Consider the following 15,265-nt stretch of genomic DNA (forward strand, 5'->3'; position numbering starts at 1 on the left):
ACAATTAACTGTCTACCCCATCGATCTGACCCAGGGCCCATGTCTATTTCTATTTAGCACAGGGGCCTGTGTGGCCTCTGACTCCCTGTCAGTCTGAGCTCACAGTCCATGGTCACAGCTGAAACATTCTAGGCTGCTTTCCTTCAGGACCCGTCTTCCTCGAGGGGCAGAGGAGGCTGACCAGCCTCCCTTCAGAGAGTGCTTGTAGGTTTTGTCTTGTATTTATTTTATTTTATTTTATTTTATTTTGTCTTCAGGGTTATTGTTGCAGTTTGATGCCCTCAGTACAAATCCATTACTCCTGGCGGCCATTTTCCCCATTTTACTGGCTAGGACAGTGAGAAATTGAGAGAGGAGGGGGAGACAGAGAGGGAGAAAGAGAGACACCTGCAGACCTGCTTCACCGTTCATGAAACATGCCCCCCCCCCACATGTACGCACCACATGTGGGGAGCCTGGGGCTCGAACCTGGGTCTTTGCACTTCATACACGGTACACTTAACCAGACGCACCACTGCCCAGCCCCCCACTTTTCATTTTTTTAATCTTCCAGAAGACATTTGAAAATGTTCTTCTCCCAATGATTGTTGTTAGTATATAATTTCTTACCTTTTTACTTCTTTCTGTTCTGAATGTTATTTCAAATAGAATAAGACATAAGCCTATGTGCTCACAATACTAATACACACATACTGGTTGGAAGTTGTTTTGAATATGCCATGTATATTTTAACCTTATTCATGAATGTTCGCTTATTAAATACATTCCATAGATGCTGGTGTATCTTTCTATTTTTGTTTTGCCTCTAGAGTTATTGCTGGGGCTCAGTGCCTACACAATGAATCCACTGCTCCTGACAGCAATTCCCCCCACTATTTTTTAAAAAATTATGACAGAGGCAGAGAGAAATCGGGTGAGAGAAAGGGCTAGAAGCAGGTAGAGGAAAAGAGACATACCCACAGTAAGGCTTCACCACACAGGAAGCTTCTCCCTTGCCGGTGGGGACCAGGGGCTTGAACCTGGGTCCCCCATATGATGACTTGTGTGCTTTACTGGTTGCACCACCATCACCACCACCACCTCCTCAAATCTAGTTTTTAACTTAGAATTTTACATGACCCACAGAAATGTACCCTCCTCCCAATTTGGAATATCTACTTTAGCTATAATACAAATTTTCAGATTCTTAAAATCACTGTTTAAATGCTTCTTCTATAGGAGTCACATAAAGTGATTGTTCCTGTAGTGTTTTCTCTCCCTATCTGCCCTCCTCTCTCAATTTCTCTCTATCCTATCCAATAAAATGAGGGGGGGGGGAATGGCCACCAGAAGTAGTGGATATGTAGTGCCTGCATCTAGCCCCAGAGGTAATCCTAGAGGCAAAACAAACAAACAAACAAACAAAACCCAAAGAAACAGAAAGAGAGAGAGAGAGAGAGAGAGAGAGAGAGAAATAGAGACACTTGTAGCTCTGCTCCACTTTTTGCATAAGATCCTCCCTTTCTCAAAGGCCCAGGTGGAGACCAAGGCCTTGAACCTGCATCCTCTCACCTGTGTTCCCTACCAGGTGTCTTACCACCTGGTTCCATCACAACCATCCTAAGTCACGTCAGTAATGGTTTCTTAACATATATCTAATGTTGACTTAGAGGCCTGTGCCCTTATTACTGTTTTTTTATTTATGTTTTAATATTGATTTACAAAATTATAAGGTAGTATATAACTCCATAATATTCTTACCGCCAGAGTTCCCGCCCACTCCCACCCCCAGCGCCTCCACTGGGAACTGCAGTAGCTCTCCCAGGGTCACAGACATGGACTGACTTTATACCTGTAACTATTTCTATATCTAGACATACACTTTTTTTTTGGGGGGGGTCCATTTTTCTATGGTTGTTTCCGCCTTCTTGTCTCAGTCATAACTCCATGTATTACTACTTCTGAGTAGTAATAGGGAAGAGAAACAGTGACAGGCTCCTTTTGCTGTCATGTCTGGGGTGACTCACACCTCTGCCTGCCATGCCTGCTTCTGGATCAGGATACTCTAAACATGCAAATCTCTTAAAGGACAGGAATAAGAACCTCCTAAATGTTAGAATGGAGAACTATGGCACGATACAGTGTGTGTGTGTGTGTGGGGGGGGGATGCCGGGGGGATCAGAGACATCGGAGTCTCATCAGCCGCCTCTGTGCTCGCTTCTGCAATGACTGCCTTTCTCATTTCTCGAATTCATGGTTACAACTGTCCACATTTTATAAGCCGCTAATGTCAGCATTCTGACTGCTGAAGCCTCCTGCTTTTAACGGCTCTGACAGAGCCTGCTCACTGCCTGAGCACTAAACCGCACTCATCTGTGCGCTAGTCAGATGTGCTAAGTGGCACACAGCGTGACGGATTTGCATGACTCTTTGAAATTGTTCATGTCTCTTCAGAATCTTTGTGGGAAACTTCTCCTGCTCCCTAATGGGATTTTCCCAAGTCGGCTTGACACATTTGAGGACTGTAGCTTCCTTGGGAAGAAATTCAGGGCCCACTTTTCTGGAATCATAAGCCACACATTAACAAATAACTTCAGGAGGTCTGGGCAATGGCTCAACAGATTGGGAACACACGTTACCGTGCTCAGAGACACCTGTTCAAAGCCCGCTCCCCACCTGCAGTGGGGGAGGAAGCTTCACAAGCAAGTGGTGAAGCAGGTCTGCAGGTGTCTCTCTACCTCTTTCCCTCTTTACTTCTCCCTCCCCTCTCCATTTCTCTCTCTCCTATAAAGTAAAATACATTTTTTTTAATGGGAAATATGGCCACTCAGAGTGGTGGATTGATTCTTTGTGCAGACACCGAGCCATAGTGGTAACTGTGATGGCAAAAAACCAAAACCAGCCAACCAGATAAAAACAAGTAACAAAGGGAGTCGGGCTGTAGCGCAGCGGGTTAAGCGCAGGTGGCGCAAAGCACAAGGACCGGCATAAGGATCCCGGTTCGAACCCCGGCTCCCCACCTGCAGGGGAGTCGCTTCACAGGTGGTGAAGCAGGTCTGCAGGTGTCTATCTTTCTCTCCTCCTCTCTGTCTTCCCCTCCTCTCTCCATTTCTCTCTGTCCTATCCAACAACGACAACAACAATAATAACTACAACAATAAAAAACAACAAGGGCAACAAAAGGGAATAAATAAATAAAATAAATAAAATTTAAAAAAATTTAAAAAAACAAGTAACAAGTAATTTCAAGTATTTCTAAAAATAAGAATGGTTAGAGAAGATAGTTTACACAGTCTTTAGATGATCTCAATTCTACAGCTCAGGAGTCCTTGAATTTTATGACATCAAAATAAACAGATGTGAGAGACCCCACCAATGTGTCCTGGAGCTCAGCTTCCCCAGAGACACACCCTACTAGGGAAAGAGAGAGGCAGACTGGGAGTATGGACCGACCAGTCAACGCCCATGTTCAGCGGGGAAGCAATTACAGAAGCCAGACCGTCTACCTTCTGCAACCCTCAATGACCCTGGGTCCATGCTCCCAGAGGGCTAGAGAATGGGAAAGCTATCGGGGGAGGGGGTGGGATATGGAGATTGGGTGGTGGGAATTGTGTGGAGTTGTACCCCTCCTACCTTATGGTTTTGTTCATTAATCCTTTCTTAAATAAAAAATTAAAAAATAAATAAAAAAATAAACAGATGTGAGGCTTAAAAATATCTGTTTATTCATCGGGAAATGTGAGAAGGGGAGAAAGACATCTGGAGCAGAGCAGCATGCTGGAGTGCGCCGTGCTAGGGATCGAACTCCAGACCTCGGTGCTTGAGAGTTCAGAGTCTGATATCTTTGTTCATAGTACCACCTTTTGGGCACGAGACAGAAGGCTTTTTATGTCCAGTTCCTTTCTTCCTCTCTTTCTAATTTTTTAAATGTTTTATTTATTTATTATTGTATAGAGACAGAGAGAAATTGAGAGGAGTAGAGAGAGAGAAAGAGAGAGACCTGCAGCCCTGCTTCACCACTCATGAAGCTTGCCCCCTGCAGGTGGGAGCCACAGTTTGAACCTGGATCCTTGCACTATAATGTAAGCGCTTAACCAAGTGCGCCACCGCCTGGCCCCTCCCTTTCTTCCTTTCCCTCCCTCCCTCTCTCTCTTTCTCTCTCTCTCCTTCCTCTCTTTCTTCCTTCCTTCCTTCCTTCCTTCCTTCCTTCCTTCCTTCCTTCCTTCCTCCCTCCCTCCCTCCCTCCCTCCCTCCCTCCCTCCCTCCCTCTCTCTCTCTCTCTCTCTCTCTCTCTTTCTTTCTTTCTTTCTTTCTTTCTTTCTTTCTTTCTTTCTTTCTTTCTTTCTTTCTTTCTTCTATTAACCAGAGCACTGATCAGCTCTGGTTTATGGTGGTACAGGGGATTGATTGAACCTGGGACTTTAGAGCCTCAGGCATGAAAGTCTCTTTGCATAACCATTTTGCTGTCTACTCCTACCCTATCTCCAGTTTCTACATGGCCAGGCCTGCATTGCAATGAAAACACGAGTGCTTCTTTCTAAATTAAATGATTAATTAAACTTGAATTTAAACAGCTCATGCCTCTTGTCAAACCCAGAGTCAGGTAATTAACTCACTGGCTAGAGAGACCTGTCTTGCCATTAACAAGGCCTTGGGCTCTGGTCAGAGCACCACAGACAACAAGGGGAGCCTCATGTAGGGTGGAGCCGAGCTAATAATGTGTGTGTTCTCTCTCTTCTCTTCATTCTCTCAGATAAAGAACAGGACAGTGAGATAGAACAGAGGTAGTATGCCAGACTTGTATGTCTGAGGCCCCAGAGGTCCCAGGTTCAATCCCCCTGCTCCATCCTATGCCAGAAGTGGGCAATGTGTCCTCTCTCTCTCTCTCTCTCTCTCTCTCTGTTTCTCTCCCTCCAGGGGTAACACTGAGGCTTGGTTCTGGCACTACAAATCCACTGCTCCTGGAGGCCATTTATTTTCTTTCCATTTTTTTTTTTTTGGATAGAGACAGAGAGAAACTGAGAGAGGAGAGAAAGAAAGAGAGAGGGAGACAGAAAGACACGTGTAGATCTGTTTCACCTCTTGTGAAGTGATCCCCCGGAAGGAGGGGAGCCAGGGGTTTGAACTGGGATTCTTCCAGGGGTCCTTGAGCTTTGTACTATGTGCATTTAACCAAGTGCACCACTGCCCAACCCCCCCCCCCCAAGTCTTTAAAAAAAGAGGAAAAGGAAAAAACCTGCACCAGGGAAGCATCCCAGATTTGGTTTTATGCATGTTCTAGACATTTGGTTGAATCTCCCAGATGATTTTTGTGGTTGTGTGTGTGTGTGTTATTGTTATTTATTGAATAGAGACAGTCAGAAATTGAGAGGGGAGGGGGAAATAGAGAGGAAGAAAGACAGAGCGACACCTGAAGCCCCGTTTCACCACTTGTGAAACTTTTCCCCTGTGGGTGGGGACTGGGGGCTCGAACCCTGGTCCTTGTGCACTGTAACATGTGCGCTCAACCAGGTGCACCATAAACCGGCCCCTCTTGTATCTCTCTTTGTGCCATAACTTCTGTTCTGTAAATTGTTAACAGCTTTAGCAGTTAGTTTGTTAATTTAGCTGCTTAACGATTTTGGTAAAGACAAGACAGAAAGCCATTTGAACTTTGTGTCGCGTCCAATATTATTAACTTGTCAAGCAATTAGCAACGTTTAAGCATTAAGTGATGAATCCCTCTAGATGGTCATACATTGCTGAAAATTTATCATAGATCTGTATGGATTTGTAAGGTTAAGATTTCCCTTGCATGTACACATTACTGGCGACATGGTCAGGTTCCAATTTTTAATTAGTATCACAATCTAATGTAGCACCTTTTAAGCTTAGTATCTTAAAGCACACAAGTCATTAAAACGAATTATAAGTTAATTGGAACGCTTCATGAGAATCCAGCCCAAGAATGCTATATAAATGCCACTTCTCAAAAAAAAATTGCCATTGTTTTTTTATCAAACTTTATCTTCTTATAGTTTTATAACTACTTGAATAACATGAAAAATAAATACCGCCTTAGCCAGCATCTCAGGATCTGGGCTGGTAATCAAATAATCAAACATTTCATTTCATTATGCAAAGCACAGACCTTCATGAATACATCAAATGTATCTAAACTCACTGACCAGCATCTCAAACTTCTAATTTATTGTTAATCCTAAACAATGCCAAAGCACTAATATATATATTATGTGCATTTCCTTTATTGGGGGATTAATGGTTTATAGTCAACAGTCAAATACAGAAGTTGGTGCCTGTGTGACATTTCTCTGTTTTCCACAGAACACTCTAATCCCCCACCTAGGTTCTCCTCTGCCATCATGTTCCAGGACCTGGACACGGCCTCCCCCCTCCAAGTCCTTTACTTTGGTGCAATACTCCAAAGAGCTAGAAATATTTTCTCCTAGGAGAGGGACTTATCTCTGCATTTTTTAAGGCATTTGATTCATTTGTTTCCTTACCACATTGTTAGATGCCCTTTCTATTTACTTAATATGTGTGATGACTAGTGATAATTAACAACTGAACTCCCTTTTACCTAATTAATGTGTGTCAACTACCAGTCTGTCATGTTTTTTGTTTGTTTGTTTGTTTTTAAAGGTAGGGTGGGATTTAGTTAACTATCCCAAGCTCCCCACGTTTTTACAAATAAAATTTTATGGGGGCCGGGCAGTGGCGCACCCAGTTAAGCTCACAGTACTACCAGCAAGGACCTGCTCAAGGACCTGGGTTCGAGTCCATGCTCTCCATCTGCAGCAGGGGAGCTTCACAAGTGGTGAAGCACATCTGCAGGCATCTATCTCTCTCTTCCCCTCACTACCCCTCCTCTCTCAATTTCTCTTTGTCCTGTTGCATGAAAAGAAAAAGCGAAAAAGGACCACCAGAAGTGATGGATTCCTAGTGTGCTGAGCCCAAGTGACTGGGAGGAGGGGGAGGGGGAAAAGAAAGGGAAAGAAGGAAGGAGGAGGGAGGTGGGGAGGAGGAGGAAGGGAAGAAGGAGAGGGAGGAGGAAAAAGCCATTGACTTTAAGTATTGATTATAGCTGTTTTTTCCACTGAAATAGTAGTCCCTGCAGAGATCATCTGACCTACAAAGAATCAAATACTTGATCATGACTTACTGAAGGCTCTGTAGCAAATTCTGTTTGGGGGACCATGTTTACTTTACTGAAATCAATGAGGTTTTATAGAAGGCACTAGTTTATTTATTTTTGTCTTGCGTCCAGAGGTAGGGATATTATTAGAGTTGGGCTTGGCTAATTATTCTTGAACAATTTTCATTTTCTACTAGTAAGACTTGAACCAGGGCATAAGGAAAAGAAAAGAAAAGAGAGACAGAGAGAGAGAGAGAGAGAGAGAGAGAGATTAACTTCTGCTCAGTTCCAGGAGTTGCTTATTAGCGAGTAATTACATTTGCAAGCAGGGCTGGGTAGTGACACACCGGGTTAAGCAGACTTAGTGTGAAGCACAAGGACCCACTCAGGGATCCCAATTCAAGCTCCCGTTCCCACCTGCAGGGGCTGGTTGCTTTACAAGCAGGTGTCTCTCTCTCTTTAATAGTGTATTTATTAGATAGAGACAGAGAGAAATTGAGAAGGGAGGGGGAGATAGAGAGGGAAAGAGACAGAGACAGAGAGACACCTGCAGCCCTGCTTCACCACTCATGAAGCTTTGCCCCTGCGGGTGAGGGGGGCTTGCACACAGGTCTTTGCTCACTGTAATGGGTGAACTTAACCAAGCGCACCACCGCTGGGCCCTCAGGTGTCTTATCTTTCTCTTTTCTCTTTCTTCCCCTCCCCTCTCAATTTCACTATGTCCTATCAAGTGAAAAGTAAAAAAAGAAAAAAAGGCTGACAGAAATGGTGGATTTGTAGTGATGGTCCTCAGCCCCAACGAGAGGCAAAAAAAAAACCAAACCAAAACAAAGAGAAAAACCCCCATACAGAGTCTGTTTACAAGCATACATTTAACTTAAAAAAATAAGTAAAAGTCCCGTACAAAGGAATGCCCTGATTCAGATGTCTTTTGTATCAACTCTTTTTTTTTTTTTTTTTAAGATTTCATTTATTTACTAATGAGAAAGACAGGAGGAGAGAGAAAGAACCAGACATCACTCTGGCACATGTGCTGCCGGGGATCGAACTCGGGACCTCATGCTTGAGAGTCCAAAACTTTACCGCTGCACCACCTCTGGGACCATAGCTCTTCTTGTTTTAAAATACATATTTGTTTTAGTGACTTAATAATAATTTGCAAGATTGTCAGATAAGAGGGGTATAATTTCACACTAATCCCACCACCGGAAGTTCTGTGCATCCCCCCCAGGATAACCACTATAGTTCTCTCAAAACCATCGATAATGGGATATATATCTATATCTATCTATATTTATATCTCCTTTTCTTCTTTTCAAGTTCATGTGTTTCAATTTTCTCTTTTTTTAATTTTATGTTATTTTGATTTTATTCATGATTGGATGCAAACAGAGAGATTGAGAAGGGCAGGAGAGGGAGAGACTGACCACTTGTGAGGCTTTCCCCCCTGCAGGTGGGGACCAGGGGCTCGAACCCTTGAACTGTAGTGTGTGCTTCACCAGATGAGCCGTCTTGCTCCTGTTCCAGTTCTCTGCATCCTACTTCAGAGTGGAATCACCCTCTAGTTGCTCTTCACTAACCATAATCATGGTCAGTTCCTTCTATTTAGTCCCCAAAGATGCCTTCTAGTCTTATTTTTAACTGCTCAGTAGTACTCGACTGAGTCTATGTCCCATGGCTTTTTTTTTCTTCTTTTGCGTGTTTATGAGTCCAGTTAGTGATTTTTATTATTCCCTTGCTGAAAATCCCTTCCCCCTCCCGGAGCAGTACATGGGCCTTTGGGGCAAACATGGCTGACCCCATGCAGAAGCTGTTGCCCATTTTTATTTAAGTCTAAGGCCCCCACCTTCACTTCCTTTGTAAGCCACATCTACGACTATTACAACTTCCAGGTGTGCTTCCTTTTTCTTCTTCCCTCTCAGATAAGGGAAACAGTCCCTGATTTCCTTAGGTGTTCTCCAGATTCGCTTCCCTCTCAATGATGGTGCAAAAACAAAAGTTCCTATATACAAAAGTTCCGGGTCCCAGTGGAACTGGGGTTCAGAACCCTCTGGTCATCTTTCTTTAATATTTCCCCCTCAGGGGGTATGGACCAAAATTCTTTTTTTTGGGGGGTGGGGTGGGAGGAGTGTTGCAGAGGGAAGGAGTTGCAAAGCAAAACAATACTTGAACAGTGAGCCCTGTGTTCAGGGGCCCTGGTACTTGTCCACCTGACCACGTGCCCAGACTTCACGGGAAGGATGCTGGAGGAAGGTAAGGATAGGCACAGATAAACAGGCGAACGGTTCCTCTGCCTACCCGCTTCCTTTCTGATCACACAAGTTTTGAGGAAAAGTGTTGTCAACCACATATAATCTTACCTGGACATGGAGGTGAGACTTGGGTCAAACCAGATACAAGAAGAAAAAAAAAAACTCAATTAATGAATGAGTAAATGAGACACTGAAGATTTTATTTTTACTGGAATTATGGAAATATGACCGTGTCTTTCTTTACGTTTCAGCTTGGGAAAATTTTTGAAAATGTCAAGGTAGGTAAGGAGTTAAATGCTTCTAGTAATTACAATTTTACAACATAACCTATTTTTTAATAAAAAAAATTAAGGGTTCATCATATTCCCTGAAATGTAAGCAATGTATCTGTACACCAAATAAATGAAGAATAAAGCTGTGAAAATAGTATTCCGGTTATGCAAAAGACTACCAGGAGTTGGACTAAGAGTGTTGAACTAAGTGGAGAGGAGAGTGGGGAGGGAGGTCTTCATGAGCCCATGCTTATAAATACAGAGAAACAGGGTTGGGAGACAACATAATGGTTCTGCAAAAATACTTTCATGCCTGAGGCTCTGAGGCCACAGGTTCAAACCCCAGCACCACCATAAACCAGAGCTGAGATGGCCTCTCCCTCTCTTTGCCTCCCTCCCTCTGCCTTTCTGTCATTAAAATAAATATTAAAAAAAATTAAGAATAAACTCTATACTGATTAAAAACTGTGTTTTGTAGTTACATTAATGTATGGAACTATTTAGTATGTTGGGAAGCTTCCAAAGTAACAGTTTGGGTTCCAGAATACAATTGGGCCATTTGTTCTTTCATGCTCCATTTAAAAAAATGTAATATTCTTTTTCTTATTACTATTATTATTTTACTGGAACACTGGTCATCTCTGATTTATGGCGGTGGCAGGGTTGAACCTGGGAACTCAAAGCCCCAGGCATAAAAGGTTTTAGTGTAACCATTGTGCTAACTCCCTAACAATTCATTTCAAACTCTTAACTGGATTAAGAATAGTGTCTGCTTATCATTGATATACATTCTGAACATAGTTTCAGATGTGTTTACACTCTTACATAGAGTTTCAACAATCAAAGAAACTCCATCTTCATTCCAAACTGTAGTCAAATAATTACCTAAAAATTACTCCTCTGGTTTCCTCTTATCTGAAAATCTACCACATGGAAGAAGGTTTGAGAAATTCTAAGCTTTTAAAAAAATTTGGGAATCCAATGAGTACATAATTTATTTACTTTTAGAAGCGAAGATGTATTTGTTCTTATGACAAGAGAATTTTTTTCCCCCAACTTGTAGGGTATAATATTAGGTTTCTGATGACAGTATCCGATAGACTTAGTTTTAGTTTCAAATTGGCAATGTCGAAAATCTGAATTGTCAAAAGCAATCAACACCGATGGCCCAGCACATTGAGACTGTAGTTCACTCATTTACCCACAGTCTCTTGATTCTGGCAGAATCAGCTTTGACTTATGGTGATGTGGGGGACAGAACCTGGGACTATGGAGTCTCAGTCATGAGAATCTTCTGCATAACTATTATGCTATTCACCCCCGCCCTTACCTTCATTTTCTATCCTATGGTTGCAAAGCCAAAATAATAATTAGCTAAATTCTATTCTTGTTCTAAACTAGACATTTAATTTTATGTAAAAGACAAATGCTAGTTCTCATGTTTTTATTTTCCTTGGCTTGTAAACATCTTAACCTTGTACTTCTTTGCCACAACTTGGCCTCCAAGTTCTGTATTTAAAAAGCAAATAAAGAACACAAACTTGTTCAAACTCTTAGAATGTTTGAGCTTGCAACTCTAGGAGAGACTTTATCTGAAACCAGTGAACTTTTCAGGGCTGTTGAGAAATGACCAGAGGGGCCAATTAGCAGTTGCACAACTGGAATCTTCCTGACGCTTTGTCAATAATTTATAAAATGGAGAGGGTTGAGGGGTCACTGCTACGGAGGGGAAGTTAAAATTAAAATGTTTCCCTTACATACTGTGCTTTCAAAAGCAAAAGGACACACACACACACACACACACATATATATATTCCCCCAGAGAAAGTCCATTTTGATATGAAGTAGACAATGAATTGTATTTTATGGAATGCTAACAATTTTGCACCAGCCATAATCTATACTGTTTTTTCCATACTGACTTTCTTACCTTCCACATATTTCAAAAACCTTATAGCTAATGCAAATGTATTGCTTTAGTTTTTTTATTATTATTATTTCTATTGCCTTTTCTACAGATACTGGGGATCCTGCTAATTCCCACTGCTTCAGTTCCTGGAGAAATGTAATCAATTCTTGTTGTTTTTTCTTCATTCATTAATATGCTGAAGCTCTGTCAACTAAAGTGTTTTCCATTTTCCCTGGCTATCTGTCTACAAGTTCCATTTGAACCACAAAGGAACGAGGGAAGGATCCTTCACTCCACTCAAAGACAAGGCATGACCTGAAACTGAGATGACTTTCCGGCAGTACAATATTTGATTCTCAAAATGATTCTATGAGAAAAATCATATGAAGCTTTCATTGTTCAGTAAGTTCATAACAGGGCAGGAAAATTTAGGAATAACTAAAGAATACAAGCTAAGAGTAGATATGTGACAGTAAGACGCACTATGAAACTTTTGGATTTAAAATATTCTGATAGATAACAGCTTATGGTAATAAAAGAGAAATCCTGAGTTAACTAGAAACATAACTTAATGAAAAAAATAGAATAGAGTGGCCTGAGAATTGGTACAGTGGGTAGAATGTCCCAAAACAGAGATCAAACAAGAAATGATCCCCTAGAAATGACCAGATAGTTTCTCTTTGTCAAGGATACTTCACCAGTTACACTGTATGCATATGCCAAAAATTCACATTGGACACTTCAATTAACCTACAATTTTATACCTCAAATATGCCCATAATAAAGTTGGAAAGTTAAACAGCAAGGATGCTTTATCAAGCAGTCGAAACAAACATGGGAAAATTCAAATGCACATACCTTAAGTGAAATAAATTCAGTCTTAGCATCCTGAAGAACAAAAAAAAAAAAAATTGATTTCTTTCCCTGGCTTTTGAACAGAATTAACATTAATGATTTATTTCAGTCTTTGTCTTAAGTTTGATTGACTCTCCTATCTCCACTGGGACAAAAGAGCATAAAGAAAAAAAAAATTAGAAAGTAGCAAATATTAACACAAGTTTATTCAGTGACAATAATATTTAGACACCGAGAGAAACAGCATAACTCCTAAACTTTATCAAGTGGATTTGAACTTTGTAGGAATCACAGGGGCCCAGAAATGAAGACTGTTGTCAGGTATGCCTCTGAATCTAGTGCTTGTTGAGAAGTGAAGTCTCTAATTCACTCCTGAGCCTACACCCTTTCCATTAAGCCAGCTGACCAGGATTCTCTTTGGACTTCAGAATCTCTCTTTATGACTCAAAGTCATTACGGTTGACTCAATCAAATCTTTTTTTTTTTTTTTTTTTTTTTTTGTCTCCGGAGTGATCACTGGGGCTCAGTGCTGGCATTGCAGCTCCATTGCTCCTACTGACCCCTAGCATCTTCAGAGTAAAATATCCTATTTGAACACCGGCCTATGTGCTGGCAAAGCATGAACGTCTGTTGTCCAGGGAGGAAAACTTACCTTAGCTTTTGCCACCAGTTGAGAGATGCCAGATGACCTAGTTCTTGCTTCCTGAATACCGATTCTAGCACCACTCATTTCAAAAACAGAAAGAGGAGAGCCAGGTGGTGGCGCACATGTTATAATGTGCAAGGATGTAGGTTCGAGCCCCCAGTCCCCACCTGCAGGGGGAAGCTTCATAAGTGGTGAAGCAGGGCTGCGGGTGTCTCCCTGTCTCTCTCCCTCTCTATCCCTCCCTTCCCTCTTGATTTCTGACTGTCTCTATCCAATCAATAAATAAAAATTAAAAAAGTTTAAAAAGAAAGAAGCGCATGAAGAGAGGCCCCAGGCTCAACAACTCGACCATTTCTGCCCAAATGAACCACCGGCCTCTGTGTGTGTGTCCTTTCCATTTTCCTAAATAGAAATTTACAGTGCCTGTGACCATGGTTCTCTGAACTTCTCGGGGGAAAGAAATAGTGGCGAACAAGACACTGTCGGGAAAGAGACTCGGGTCTCATTTCCCTGCCAACTGTCGCGTTTTTATTTTTCCCCAGGGAAGCTGGTCACCAGCACAAAGCCTCCTCCACCAAACTGGCACCCTGCTCCACTCCACGGGAAGATCTGAGGTCCCCAAGCTCCTCTCCCTCCTTCTGAGTCCTCAGACACACTGCAATGAGCCACCAGTCACAGAGGTTCTCTGATATCCTAAGGTGGAAACTTCCATAATTAAGTTAAACTATTTCTTCTTTCCCATCATATACAGGTAATGTCATAAGTTTCCATAAATGATGCTTCCACAGACTTTCCTGGCATACTTGGATCTTTTTTATTTTAATCTGCTCACAGCTGAACCAAATGGAAGATCAAGTAGAGATCACTGACTGGCAGATGGCTTGGAAAGTGTCATCCTAAAGGCTATAAAACAAGAAGTCCATCTTCAGACAACACTGTGCCACATATCATAGAGTCAAATAGTCTTGATTCCTTCAGCCTTGTTTTGGCCTCCAAGGTTATCGCTGGGGTTGAGTACTGAAACTACGAATCCACTACTCCTAGTGGCTGTTTTTTGTTTTTTCCATTTTATTGGACAGGACAGAGAGAAACTGAGAGGGGACAGAGATGAAGAGCAAGAGAGACACCTGCAGCCCTGTTTCACTGCTCATGAAGCTTCCCCTGCAGGTGGGGAGCCGGGGCTCAAACCCAGACCAATTCATTCTTTATGCCTTCATTCATATCGCCCCAGAAACTTCCTGCTCAACAAATGCATTATTAAAGAATGGGATTTTGAGGGGCAGGGTGGTGGCATACTTGGCTAAGCTACTAAGTGCAAGGACCCAAGCAAGGATCTAGCACACCACTGGCAGGGGGACACTTCACAGGTGGTGAAGCAGGTCTGCAGATGTTTCTCTGTCTTTCTCCCTCTCTGTCTCCCCCACCTCTCTCAATTTCTCTTTGTCCTGTCCAGTAAAATGGAAAAAATGGCCACCAGGAGCAGTGGATTTATAATGCTGGCACTGAACCCCAGCAATAACCCTGGAGGCAAAAAAAAAAAGTGATACTGAGTTTCTAAGAATTGGGCTGTTGGAAAAGTTACATTTTAATATGCTTTTCAATGCAAAAACATGCATGTATCATGACTTTTCCAACAACCCAATATTTTGATTTTTTTTTTCCTACTTTAATCTCATTGATTTTGAGCAACTCACCATGTGGGCCTAGGTTACCTCCTCTAACAACCTGCATCAGGGAGCAAGGAGTGGTGCACCGGGTTGAACGCACAAGTTACAGTACACAAGGACCTGGGGTCAAGCCAAGGGAAAGAGAGACAGAGACACCTGCAGCCCTGCTTCACCCCTCGTGAAGCTTTACCCCTGAAGGTGGGGGTGAGGGTGGGCTCGAATCTGGGTCCTCAGCATTGTAACATGTGCACTCAACCAGGTGTGCCACCACCCAGCCCCTATCCTAAATTCCATAGCTAATCTGCTTCCCTTTAGCTTTAAGAGTTTTTTTGTGGGGGCTAGGCAGTAGCGCAGCGGGTTAAGTGCACAAGGCACAAAGTGCAAGGACCGGCCTAAGGTTCCCAGTTCGAGCCCCCGGCTCCCCACCTGCAGGGGAGTGGCTTCACAGGCAGTGAAGCAGGTCTGCAGGTGTCTGGTCTTTCTCTCCCTCTCTCTGTCTTCATTTCTCTCTGTCCTATCCAGCAACAACAGTTATAACCACAACAAGGGC

Source organism: Erinaceus europaeus, chromosome 6, assembly GCF_950295315.1.
Source record: "Erinaceus europaeus chromosome 6, mEriEur2.1, whole genome shotgun sequence".
Lineage (NCBI taxonomy): Eukaryota > Metazoa > Chordata > Mammalia > Eulipotyphla > Erinaceidae > Erinaceus > Erinaceus europaeus.